This window comes from Oryctolagus cuniculus, chromosome 8 (genome assembly GCF_051225735.1).
Source record: "Oryctolagus cuniculus isolate XC-2025 breed Fujian yellow rabbit chromosome 8, ASM5122573v1, whole genome shotgun sequence".
Lineage (NCBI taxonomy): Eukaryota > Metazoa > Chordata > Mammalia > Lagomorpha > Leporidae > Oryctolagus > Oryctolagus cuniculus.
Window position 1 is genome coordinate 79459275 of NC_142874.1, and position 13698 is coordinate 79472972.

The window sequence follows — 13698 nt, forward strand, 5'->3', positions numbered from 1 at the left end:
ATTAAATTTCTTTTTATTTCTGTCCTTGCTGTTTGAGCTCCATGTAAGAAAGAATTATTTTGTCTTAGAAAGATGTATTGCATATAATATAAAGCTATGTTCTCAGTTTTCAAGGAGATGAGATGTCTTCTAATGTTTGAATATACACATACTAGTTTTTTGTTTGTTTGTTTGTTTTTTGTTTTTTTTTTTTTGTTTTTTGTTTTTTTTACAGGCAGAGTAGACAAGGAGAGAGAGAGAGAGACAGAGAGAAAGGTCTTCCTTTTTGCCGTTGATTCACCCTCCAATGGCCGCTGTGGCCAGCATGCTGCGGCCGGTGCACCGCACTGATCCGAAGGCAGGAGCCAGGTGCTTCTCCTGGTCTCCCATGCGGGTGCAGGACCCAAGCACTTGGGCAGAGAGCTGGCCTGGAAGAGGGGCAACCGGGACAGAATCCGGCGCCCCAACCGGGACTAGAACCTGGTGTGCCGGCGCCTCAAGGCGGAGGATTAGCCAAGTGAGCCACGGCGCCGGCTCACATATTAGTTTTGATTCTGAGATGAGAAGACCTTAAATGAATAATTTTGTTATTTATTATTACCTGACCCTGTGATTTCTCTAACATATTAAATTATTCACTTTAAAAGCAGGATGTCTAAATTGACAGCATTGGGGCTTACAAGAATTGTCTGTTCATAAAACTATCAATCATTTTAGAGAAGCAAAGACTGGAAGTTGCAGCAAAAAAAAATGCCTAATGTTAATCTGAAACTGTTGCAAAATTGGAAAGTTTGATAGTGCATGAAATATAGTGAAAGGTTAGGAAGCAGAGACTTTGAATGGAGCATCTGAAGAGATAAGTGATACGACTTTTCTCAGACTGCAAAAATATAGATTAGTATCAGAATGCCATGACAGCTAAGAAGTAGAGTTAACATAATTGTTTAGTGTATCAGAAGACATGTAACATGGAAATGAATAGAGACCATTCAAGAGATGAGAAGGTTTTTTTATGGGATAACTGCACTATACCAGAGGACTAAAGTTACATAGGGAATTGACTATAAACAGAATGAATGTTTCTATCATTTTCTTTCTTTTCCCCATTTGTTAGTTGTTCAGTGTTGTAATGACTGTGGGAAAATAAAGGCATTACAGCTATAATGCATAAGAAAATTAAATTTTTATTAATGTAAAAAATCCATTCCACCTAGGCTTCATTGATTTTCATTCCTTGTAGTGTTTGGTGCTAAATTAGTTACAAACTTCATCATTGTTTTTTCACCAAATGATGGTACAGTTAAGTGCAAATTTTCTTAAGTAATATTTCTTTGACTGTTGATTACCGAACAAAATATGCAGAAATTTTACTTTAGAAGTAGTCTAAATGAAAATTGTATTCTGGTTGAAGGAATCAGGTATATATATGATATCTTCACATACCCAAATTTATATTCACCCAAATATTTAACATCAAAGTCACAAAAATCCTGTACTATGTATATATTCATAGCATGCATTTATTGTTAATAGAGGTGAATTTGAGACTTCATGTGTTATACTAATTTTAAAAATTAAAAACTCTCATATCCTCAAGAAGCTAATTTATTAAATAAAAAATAACCAATTTCCAGACCCCTCATTTATTCTCCTCACCCTTCCAGCCTCAATAGTCTGGGTATATATTGAGATTTTTGTTTGCTTTTGTTTTTATTTTTGATTTTGTCTTTATTTTAGCTGCCACATATGAAATAGTTTATTTGTCTTTCTGCATATGGCTTATTTCACTCAACATGATGTCCCCCAGTTATATCCATTTTACTGCAACTGACAGAATTTCATTCCTTGTATAGTTATTTTGCAAGGTGAAATGCAGCACATATGACAAGACAATAGAACCACATCTCAAAAACTTTATAAAAATACTAATATTTAGTACTTTTTAAGTATTCTTTCAGAGAAGAGAGTACCGTCTCAAATCTTTCCCTAGTTCAAATATCTCTCTTCTTAGTTGTCTATTCTCAGTGAAATAATTATCAAACTTTTAAATAGACTACAGCATATTAACAGCACTGTCCTATACATCAATGGCTCATTTATCCAGAAAAGGTATTTTAGTAGCAAGTAAGTGCTTAATACAGTGAGTTTTATGAGGCATTTTCCCCCCGGGAATTCTTATGTGAGGTTACTCTAGTGAATTATTTAGTAAAGCACTGAAAGATCAAAGAAATGGCTATGACCTCATCTCAAAACATCTGAAGGTCTGAAATATATGGGCGGGCTAATAGGCAGATTCTCTCCGCCTCAGAAATCATGGTACAGCATCTGACAACCCTGTGTGTCAGCATACGCATATTAGAATTGCTGAGAGCATGATTAACTGAGTTTGCTGTGATAACTACTCTTGTTGGTCCACTATAAAATTGTCTGTGTGTAAGCTCTAAAATGCTGTGCCTTGTGTCTTTAAAAAATAATCATAATGTAACTGCCACTAACCACTGCCAGATAAACTTAGAAGGTAAATTCAATAAAAGCAAATAAAAAACACCTCTAGTCAAGATTGCCACTAAAAATTTTGGTTGTACTATAGAAAAATTCATGTATAAATCAGTATCTGGATAAAAGGAGAATCTTCAACAATGCTGAATCACAGACCTGCACCTAAACAATGATTTTACTCATTTACAAAACACAAAATCATTTCATCATGAAGGGATATGACAGAAATAAGTAGTGACTATAGTTAATGGAAAATAATGGTGTATTTATGCTATGAGAATTTGTTATCCCTCTTGATAAAGCATTTGATGTGTATTTGATAAAAGTTCTGTAATTTTAAATAGTACTAAAATTTGTGGATGTATAAGTTCTCACATTTTGTCCATCCAGAAAGATCTATTGGAGCTCCTAATTCCTCTGAGGATATTCTGGTGGTCAGTTTAGAAATTATTTCCCTGTGGCCGGCGCCGCGGCTCACTAGGCTAATCCTCCGCCTAGCGGCGCCGGCACACCGGGTTCTAGTCCCGGTCGGGGCGCCGGATTCTGTCCCGGTTGCCCCTCTTCCAGGCCAGCTCTCTGCTGTGGCCCGGGAGTGCAGTGGAGGATGGCCCAGGTGCTTGGGCCCTGCATCCCATGGGAGACCAGGATAAGCACCTGGCTCCTGGCTCCTGCCATCGGATCAGCGCGGTGTGCCGGCCGCAGCGCACCGGCCGCGGCGGCCATTGGAGGGTGAACCAATGGCAAAGGAAGACCTTTCTCTCTGTCTCTCTCACTGTCCACTCTGCCTGTCAAAAAATAAAAAAATAAAAAATAAAAAATAAAAAAAATAAAAAAAAAAGAAATTATTTCCCTGGTCTGAGGACTTTGGGAGACTCACTAAGTTTTAAGCCATTCCCCAAACTTTTTATTTCTTTTTTTCTAGTTGAAAAGGAAATAATTGACATTAATACCCATCCTGTGATCATTTTAAAAGTTAATTCAACATCCCCTGAAGTACTTGAATTCCAAGATCAACACAGGAACTAAACCAGATTTTCTCCAGGCCCTAAATTCTTTCAGAATAAATGCAAAAGAGAGTCCAAGTAGGAACCTTGGCAGATGGGCTTTGCCATGGTTTCATTTATGTACTGAGAAATAACAGAATAAATCCCTGACTTTTCCTCTTATCTTTAGCATCTCAGTAAATGCTAGTTAATGAGATACTTTTATTTATTTGCTTATTTGTTCATTTTGTGTGGCAAAGTATTACCTGTGCTTTTTATCAATTTTCTCTCCACCATCTTTGGAAAGTTGCTCCACTGATCCTTTCCATCCTTCCTGTCATCATCATTCCCGCATGGGATGGGGTTTTCAACTAACCTTGCTTTCCTGTTAAATATACAGAGGAAGGCCAACCAACCAAACATGCCCCCCCCCCAAATCTTCTCTCTCTTAAACTATGTATATCTTTAGCATCTACTTGATCACATTCACTCTTGAAAGTGCAATTTGCTTTTTTCCTTAACTTTTCAATATGTCATAGTCCATTTCTTGCCATCATCACTCCCTTAACGTTATTATCACCCAGTTACATTCGTATTATGAAAATAAAAGCACATACTTCTGTCACTATATCACCAAAACGGCAATATAAGAGACAAGCTTAGAATGTGAAGTCATACTGTGTGTTATAACCTTTGCCTCATTTATAATGTTAGTAAAATGAAGTGATAAGAACACTGTTTTTGTACAGCACAATAATGAAAATTAGATGATTTTGTACACATAAACTGCTAATACCCATGTCTGGCTCAACAAGTATAACTTAACTATTGATATCTCTATTTCCTGTGATGTAAAATAGGATATTACAACAATTCATTCTATAAGAATCAACTTGTGACACTAAGTGCCATTACTAGGGTAAAAAATGCATGTAGTAAATAATCAATAAACCTGTCTGTTTTAAAACTCTCTAAATTTTGAGTTTTGATAGCATCCATTGTTTTATTATTACTATGACTAAGGTTTTTTTTTTTTTTTTTTAAGATTTATTTGTTTATCTGAGAGACAGAGTTACAGAGAGAGGGAGAGACAGAGAGAGAGGTCTTCCATCCGCTGGTTCATTCTCCAAATAGCCTCAACAGCTGAAGCTGAGCAGATCTGAAGCCAGGAGCCAAGAACCTCTCCAGTTGTCCCACTCAGGTTCAGGGACCCAAGAACTTGGGCCTCTTCCGCTGCTTTCACAGGCCATTAGCGGGGAGCAAGATCAGAAGTAGAGCAGCTCTGACTCGAACCAGTGCCCATATGGGATGCCTGCATTGTAGGTAGCAGCTTAGTTTACTATGCCACAGTGCTGGCCCCTAAGTTTTATTTTTTTGTGCCAGTTTCTTTGCTTTCTGTCTCCTTTGTCTCTTTTCTTTTTCTGTTTATCCAGAACTAAGTGTACCCAGGATTCCATAGCTGACCTTCTACTTTAATTACTCACCTATTCAATCCGTAGACTTTATTCAAACCCATGAATTTAGCTTCTACCATAACTCCTGTGTTTACTCCCACTTCTTTCCCAGTTCCAGTTTTCCCGTAGGATTCCACTGCTGCTTTAAAATCAGTTCATCTGCAACCAATACTCCCTGAAAGATCTTCATCATTTCATTGATTAAAGATTTTCAATGGCAACTTGTTACTATGGGGATGAAATTGAAATTGTTTAATCTTGACCAAAAACAATCATCACTTTTATTGAAAATATTTATTTTATTTGAAAGTCAGAGTTGTAGAGAGAGAGGCAGAAACAAAGAGATCATCCAACTGCTGGTTCCCTCCCCCAGATTGCTGCAACAACCAGAGCTGGGCCGGGTCTCCTAGGTGGATAGCAGGGATCTATGCAGCTGGGACTTGAACCAGTGCCCAAATGGGATGTCTGCTTTCCCTGCTAGGCCACAACACAGGCTCCCTCATCATCCTTTTTGTCTCCTTTTCTAATCAGTCATGTAGAGTATCTTTGAGTTTCCTGAGTCCATGTTGTTGTGCCATCTCTCCAGGTCTTCCACAAACAGTACTCGTTTCTTTCTGCCCCTTTCTGTCTCCTCCTTTCTGGGCTGCCTATCCGTCTTATCAGCTAACTTGGAAAGAACATTCAGATCTCATTGATCGCTGGTCACTTCTGCTGGGGAATCTTCACTCTTTTACTGAAGCTCTGTTCATACTTGATACACTGTGAAAACATGAAACCTTGTATTATACAGTTTAATATTCTTGTCTTTTACTCTCCAGGACTGTGAACTCAATAAGGACAAAGACTATATCCCACTGTTCTTCACTCACTTCAATCACAGCCATACAGCCTTCTAGCTGTTGCTTAACCATCTCAGACCTATTCTTCCACTAGATTTCTGTGGTGCTTGCTCCTTCTATCAAATAGTCCCACAGCTCATGACCTCACCTGTTTCAAAACTTTGCTCTAATTTCACTTCTTAGGAATACCTGCTACAACTACCAGGAGGCCCAGTCATACCTTACCTTATGAAACACTATGATATTAGGTAATTCATTTATTAAGTTTGTAGACTATCTTCTCAATTACAATGTAAGCGTGAAAGAACAGTCATTTGTTTTTATTGTTTTCTATTTTATCTCCAGTATTTAAAACACAGTATATCTTCAACAAATAGTAAACAATAGATCCAAGAAGTTTAAATGAATTATTTTTCTTTTTAGGTGTTTCAATGCCAAACACATAATAGGTATTAAATAATATTTATAACATTAGTGGTAAATTAAAATATTTAAGCAATTCAATTTTAGCAACTAAATTCAGTTGAAGGATTTTAAAATTAAAGAATTGCATCCTTGTTAAAATTAAAGCAAACATTTTTGCACTATGGTAAGTTCGAAAAACAATCAGCCTTGTGAATTCAACCATGATCATGTGAAATGTAATCATTTCAATTTGTTAAATAGCTGAATTTTTTGCACTTTTTCCAGCATCACCAATTTAGGAACAAGCCTAGGATCTTTTGCCTAATTAACTCTGAAAAGGACGAAATATCAAGTACTAAGAAAACACCACGTATCTCTTGTACAACTCACTGAACTAATACATCTGTTATAGTAGAATAGCTTTCTATTATACGTTCAACTTGAACTGTGATTTGGGGTTGATCAAGAAGGGATTGGCCCTTGTGACGAGCAGCAAGATGAAGATATATTTATACCAATTCCACTCTCAGGGTTAGCTTTACTTACAGAATGACAAATAGCTATGGTTTTCATCAGCCAGAGTTCAGAAAGCATCCTTCTGCATTCACTGTGTGGTGTACTGAAAGCTAAAGAGATAAAGTATTTCCAAGTGCCAGCAGCAAACTCTTCACTTCCTAAAGGGCTGGAAATTGAGTTGTATACTGGGAAAACCGTCTACTTCCTATATATAAACTGAAGATTCTAAAATGTTTCTTGCTTTAATAATTAAAAAAAAATTAAGATATTAGAGTTATAGAGCTAGGCAAATGGAGAGTTATGTAATTTCTAGAAGTAAAGACGCCACATATCTTAACGGTATGGGGGATGGCCGGCACCTTGGCTCACTTGGTTAATCCTCCGCCTATAGCGCCAACATCCCACGTGGGCGCCGGGTTCTAGTCCCGGTTACTCCTCTTCCAGTCCAGCTCTCGGCTGTAGCCCAGGAGAGCAGTGGAGGATGGCCCAAGTGCTTGGGTGCCTACACCCGCATGGGAGACCAGGAAGAAGCACCTGGCTCCTGGCTTCGGATCAGCACAGCGCCAGCCATAGCGGCCATTTGGGGAGTGAACCAACAGAAGGAAGACCTTTTTCTCTGTCTCTCTCTCTCACTAACTCTACCTGTCAAATAAATTAAAAAAAAAAAAAAAAAGGAATGGGGGAGCCGTCTTGCTGAATGAAAAATGCAGTTGTCCAGTGGTAAACAGACCCCAGCATGGGATTCTTCGTCATTCAGCCATTTTCTGACTATGCAAACAGGCAACATCCATTTAAATATTTTCTGCTTCATTTTCTTTATATATAAAATGATGGTTACCTATAGTTAATACTTATTAAGGCCTAATCATGATTTTGCATTACTACTTTACATGTTTACATAATATCTTCCCAAATTGATGAAATTATCTATTTATTCTTTGAAAGAGGAACAGAGAGACTCTGTGAACATTAAGAGCTGACAGAATCCCTAAATGATAGATTAGAATTCTCATCTCACCTAGTCCCTGCTCTTTGGTATTTGCTAAGCTCCCTTTAGGCACGCATGACAATACTAGTTTCCCTGGGAACGTGAACACCATGGCTATGAAAACAAATTAAGTCCCTCCCTTTCTTCTTTGCACGGGGAGCAGCTCTCCTGCTACAGCCCCTCACAGACTAACAAGGCATGCCTGCTCCAACATTGTCTCTACCCTCTCCTTAGTCAGGAGCACCTTCCAGCTGCTGAACTGGCCAGTCTGCAGTGGAACTCAAAAGACAAAAGACACTGATAGGTGAGCTCCTGAGCAGCTTGGCCATCCCATGTCCCCTGATCTCACTTGTCATGAGCTGCAGCTTCCAAACCAGTGCCATCTCAAGGGACATTGACACAGCAGCCAAGTTTTTGGGTCTGGGGCTGCCACTATTGGGGTGGCTGGTTCTGGGACTGGCATTGCAACTGTATTTGGGACCCTCATCTTTGGTTATGCCAGGAACCCTACTCTGAAGCAGCAGCTCTTCAGTGTGGTTCTGGGCTTTGCCTTCTCAGAGACCATAGGGCTCTTTTTCCTGGTGGTGGCCCTTCTCACCCTCTTCACTATGTAAAGGAGGCAGCTCCAACTCCCATAGCTGTTTCTTCTGTGCCTCATCTGCCTTGTCCATTCCTTCCCCTATACTTTCCAAGATAACCTGGAGAAAGTGGTTGGCTCAGGGTTTGAAAGAGGGAAGAAAAATAAATATTATATTATAAGATCTTAAGAAAACAAGTTCATTTATGAAGTAAATTGAAAACTCTAAATTATAATTAAATACAAAATACTATTTTAACAATATTTATTAAGCAACTGGTAAATGCCCAGTCTATAAAGAAGTACAACATATAAAGCTTACTACGTTTTTTGAGCCTTAAACAAGTTTGCCTGATTATTATACACTCAGTATACAACAATTATCCTAGAGCATAAAATTACTGTATACCAAACATTATCTAATAATCACTTCCTTGTTCGTTGACAATCAAGTTGTATCAAACTCATAAGACAAATAAAATTATTGAAAGGTATAGGACAGCTCACATATTTGTATGCAAAGCAGAGAGAAAAAAATAGCTTAGAATAGGGAGTAGAGCCAACTCTGATAGTCTAGGCAGGGAAAACAAATGAAAAAAAACCACGCTCCTTATGGTTTCACTCTGTTGGGTTGATCTGCTCTAACCAATCTATCTTTGAATCATTGCACTGAGTAAGTAAATTCCTGGGAGCCAGTCTTGGCTATCCTCAATTATATGTATGTTCACTCTTCGAACAAGGAAGGGTAGGACTTTAGGGTCCCATTAAGTCTCAATACAATGTAGAAAAATCAAGGTAGCTTACCAGTAGAAAGAGGAATGAATGATTGAGAGGAAAAATAAAAATGACCATTCAAAAAGAAAATCAGTGCTATATCTGTTTTCTTCAAAAATTCATATTTGAAACTTGAGCTTTAAGATGATGATATTAGAAGACGGGTTCCTTGGGGAAAATAAATAGGTTGTAAGGGCGACACCTTCATGAATGGGATTAGAGTTCTTATAAAAAAAGGCCCTAGGGTTCACTCTCCTTATCATGTGAGAGCTCAGACAGAAATTATTATCTGTGGGGGCAGACATTTGACAAATTGGCCATGTCACTTGTTGGGATGTCTGCATTCCATATCAGAATTCCTGAGTTCAAGACCTATCTATTTCCAATTCAAGCTCGCTGCTAATGTGTACCCATGGTGGTAGCAGGTGATGATTTGAATAGTTCTATCCCTGTCACCCACATAGGAAACCTGAGTCAGCTGGTGATCACTCAAGTAGTTGAGTCTGGGCTACCACAAAGAGATCTGGACTGAGTTATTAGCTCCTGGCTTATGTCTAGCCTAGAAGCCCTGGTCATTGTGGGCATTTTGTGGAGAGAACCAGAAGGAGGTCTCTGTTTGTCTCTTACGTAAAAAAAAAATTATAAAAGACAATGCCATTTAGGAACAAGAAAGAGTGCCATTGCTGGATCCAAAATCTGCCATTGCCTTGTTTTGAACTTCTTAGCCTCCAGAATTAAAAGACATAAATATCTGTTATTTACAAACTGCCCTGTTCACAGTATTTTATGAAGCCAAAATTAATTTCGACAATCAAGGAATATATTGAGTTGAGGATCTCAATACAGGCTTCACTAAAGATGTACATTTTGAGAGACACATAAAGTTTGAACAGGAAAGATGGAGAAAGGCAAGTAATTTTGTATGAATATTATTGTCATGCCAAGGACTATGGACTGCTGCTTTAGACGACAGATCATTAGTTTTTTTTTTTTTTTTCCTTAAGTACTTTTGGATTTCTTTTGCTTCATTTTGTTTTCCTTTCAAAAGGACTGGCAATCTGTCATTTAAATACAGCTCTGACTGCATACATAGAAAGTGGCTGAAGTCATCTTAAAATCATTTGTAGTGCTATGATTTGTCACCATTAGTGTATTTCTGCAGATATTTGATTTCTTAGCTGTCCTCTAAGAAGTAGATATTCTCATGAGGCAATATATAAGGAAAATGAAAGGTTAAATCACTATGAAAACACAAAATGTTAAAATGAAGATATGATTTTCTCACATTTTCTGTAATTTATGACAATTAAATTTACCCTTATTTTATTTTTTAACTGGAATAACAGATAAGTTCTTTTTAATGTTAGATGGTGTAGCTGCCATGATATTTCATAAGTGAAGTGAATTGATAAAATATAGCTTCTAAGCAATCACTGGAGTGGACATTGTAGTATAGTGGGTTAAGCTTCAGCTTGGGATGCCTACATCCCATATCGGACTCCCTGGAATAGAGTTCCACCTTCCCTTCCAATCCAGATTCCTGCTAATGCTCACTTTGGTAGGTAGCAGATAATGGCTGAAGTAGCTGGTTTCCTGGCACCCATGTGAGAGATCTGGTTGGAGTTCCTAGCCCTTCACTCCTTGCTAGCCATGGCTGTAGTAGACATTTGAGGAGTGAACCAGTGAATAGAAGATTGAGCATGTGTGTGTGTGTGTGTGTGTATGCATACACATGTGTGTATTATTATGCCTTTCAAATAAATAAAAATAAAAATTATAAAATTTATTATTTAAATGTGTAAGCTTTGCTCTTTTATTAGATCACAATCTTGATAAAATCAAAAGATGTAGAAACTCGAAGTGTGTGAGGCTACTGCAACTGTGACATGCATACAGTTTTTTTTTTTTTAAACTTTTATTTAATGCATATAAATTTCCAAAGTACGACTTATGGATTACAATGGCTTCCCCCCATACCGTCCCTCCCACCCACAACCCTCCCCTTTCCCACTCCCTCTCCCCTTCCATTCACATCAAGATTCATTTTCGATTATCTTAATATACAGAAGATCAGCTTAGTATACATTAAGTATGGATTTCAACAGTTTGCTCCCACACAGAAACATAAAGTGAAAAATAATAGATGATTTTTTTAAATGATGATGAAATCAGAGCAGACCTATTGTCATGTTTAATCCCAGTGAGAGTCAAGTTGGGAATTGATAATTTCTTTTTTTTTTTTTTTTTTTTTACAGAGGATCAGTTTAGTATGCATTAAGTAAGGATTTTAACAGTTTTTTAAAATTTATTTATTTATCTAAAAGAATTACATAAAGAGAGAGAGAGAGAGTCTTCCATCTGCTGGTTCATTCCCCAAATGGCCACAACAGCCAGGGCTGGGTCAGGCCAAAGCCAGGAGTCAGAACCTTCATCTAGGTTTCTCATGTGGGTGCAGGGGCCCAAGTATCTCTGCTATTTTCCCAGATACATTAACAGGGAGGTGTATCAGAAGATGATCAGCCAGAACTTTAACTGGCATCCAAACAGGATGCTGGCACTGCAGACAGCAGCTTAACCCACCATGGCACAGTGTTGGCCCCATGCATAATGCTTTACAGTAAACTATTATAGAAGTAGGAGTACACTCTAAAATACAATAAAAAAATGCTAAATACAGAAACCAGTAAAAAACAGTAACATAATCATTTGTTATCAAGTATTATATATTGGATATGGTTGTTTATTATATACGTGTTATATTTTTATGTGTCATATTTTTATACAACTAGCAATACAATAGTTTGCTTACACTGACAACTCCACAAACATGTGAGAAATATGTCTCATTACAATATCATTATGGCTATCACTAGGCAATAAGAATTTTGCAGATCCATTCTAATCCTATGGGACCTCAATCATATTATGAGAAATCTTCAGGAAGTTTAATGCGGGAGTTAACATTTAGCCAAATGGTTAAGGCAGTCATTGCCCACATTGGAATGCCTGGGTTCGATACCTGGCTATCCTTCTGACCTCAGGCTTCTGCTAATACAGACCCTAGTTGTGGTGTTGTTGGCTCAAGTATCTGGATTTCTGGCACTCATGTGGGAGAACTGGATATCATTCTCAACCTTGCTTCTGCCCAATCTGTCATGGGCCATTCCAATGGGAGTGCTTTCTTTCTCTCTCTTGGACTCTGCCACTCAAATAACAAATATAAAAAAATATATTTTTTAAAGTTCACGGGAAATGTAATTATGAAAAAAAGCTTCATGAGTTTTAAACTTTTGCATCAAAATATACTTACTTTTATTTCCATTTACCATGAATTGTTTGAAGTACTTTATATTTTGCCTGAAACATTAGGCAACACGTGACTGGACTACCTATAAGTATAAATACATAAATAGCAAAAAAAGATTAAATATCTTGACAAAATACATAAATCATAGTTAGATATATTGATTTCATATTCTTTTACAATATACATTAAATACTAAGTACAAACCAGAAGTTGGTTTTATCATAGGTGATAGAGCAACAATCAAAAGATCTATTGAACTTGCCTTCATGAAGCTTTTAGATAACAATAGGAGGTAAATGAGATACATTCTCAACGTGACCTGAAGTTTAGGGCACATGATGGAGGGTATTGCAAACTGTGCCTTGTTAGGAGGTGGTGGATGAGGCGGCTCCTCTGAGAAGGGTAAGCAAAATTTAAATCCCAGGCCTCTAAAAGAGATTTTTTTCTCCTGCAAGGCCAAAAATAATAATAGTGAAAAATACTCTGTTGATGAAGTTTGAGAGCAAGTTAAAGAAGAAAAATCTCTGATTGCAAAAACATAGAAAATAAGATTTCTTCTATCAGCAATGTCGCTTTGATGATGTACCTGAGAGCAACGAGGCTTAAAATGGTGAATTCTAGCACTTATGAAATTGCTTATAATTCTTGCCCGGGGCTTACTTTGTTGTTGTTGTTGTTTTGGTTTCTTTAAAAATATTTTTTCCCCTAAGGCCTTCCTTCCTCATGGAATGAGGTGTGCGCTAGTCCAGAGTGTCTGCTACCCAGGGAATAGTTAATGGGGTTGCACAGTGTGAGCCATGACCTCTGCATCTCTGCACTTTGGGGAATCCATTTTCAAGTTGGATTCTAAGATGGAAGTGATTCCTTCCATTAAAACAGTTTTTAAAAACCTTCTATCATACCCACAGCAGGCAAGAAAAAGCTGATCTCCAGAAAAGGCTGTGGATAGAGGATGCTCACTTTGGGGATACAGAGGAAGTGGCAATGTAAATTTAGGAAAGCAAACATTGAGCGTGGTGGTGAGTTGCAAGAACTGTAAAGAGTCAGTCTGAAATTGTGACATAGATGTAAAACCCCTGCCTGCAACGCTGGCATACCTTATGGGTGCCAGTTTGTGCACTGGCTGCTCTATTTCCAATTCAGCTCCCTGCTAATGGGCCTGAGAAAGCCTCAGAAGATGATCCGAGTGCTTGGGGCCCTGCCAGCCATATGAGAAACCTAGATGAAGTTCCTAGCTCCCGACTTCCGCTGACCATTGCAGCTACTTGGAAAGTGAACCAGCAGATAAAAGATCCTCTCTCCTTCTCTCCTACTCCTTCTGCAATTCTTTATTTCAAATAAATAGAAATTTGTGAGATAAATATTATAAATATTTAT

The 13698-nt window shown here is 37.8% G+C and overlaps 1 protein-coding gene and 1 pseudogene across 2 annotated transcripts in view; both read left to right on the forward strand.

The window, feature by feature from the left end:
• Nucleotides 1-8277, forward strand: part of LOC103350803 (ATP synthase F(0) complex subunit C2, mitochondrial pseudogene) — a 45841-nt pseudogene extending 37564 nt beyond the window's left edge.
• The window catches only part of NDST4 (N-deacetylase and N-sulfotransferase 4), a 302613-nt gene that overhangs the window by 113398 nt on the left and 175517 nt on the right, over nt 1-13698 (forward strand). The gene's annotated exons all lie outside the window — the stretch shown is intronic.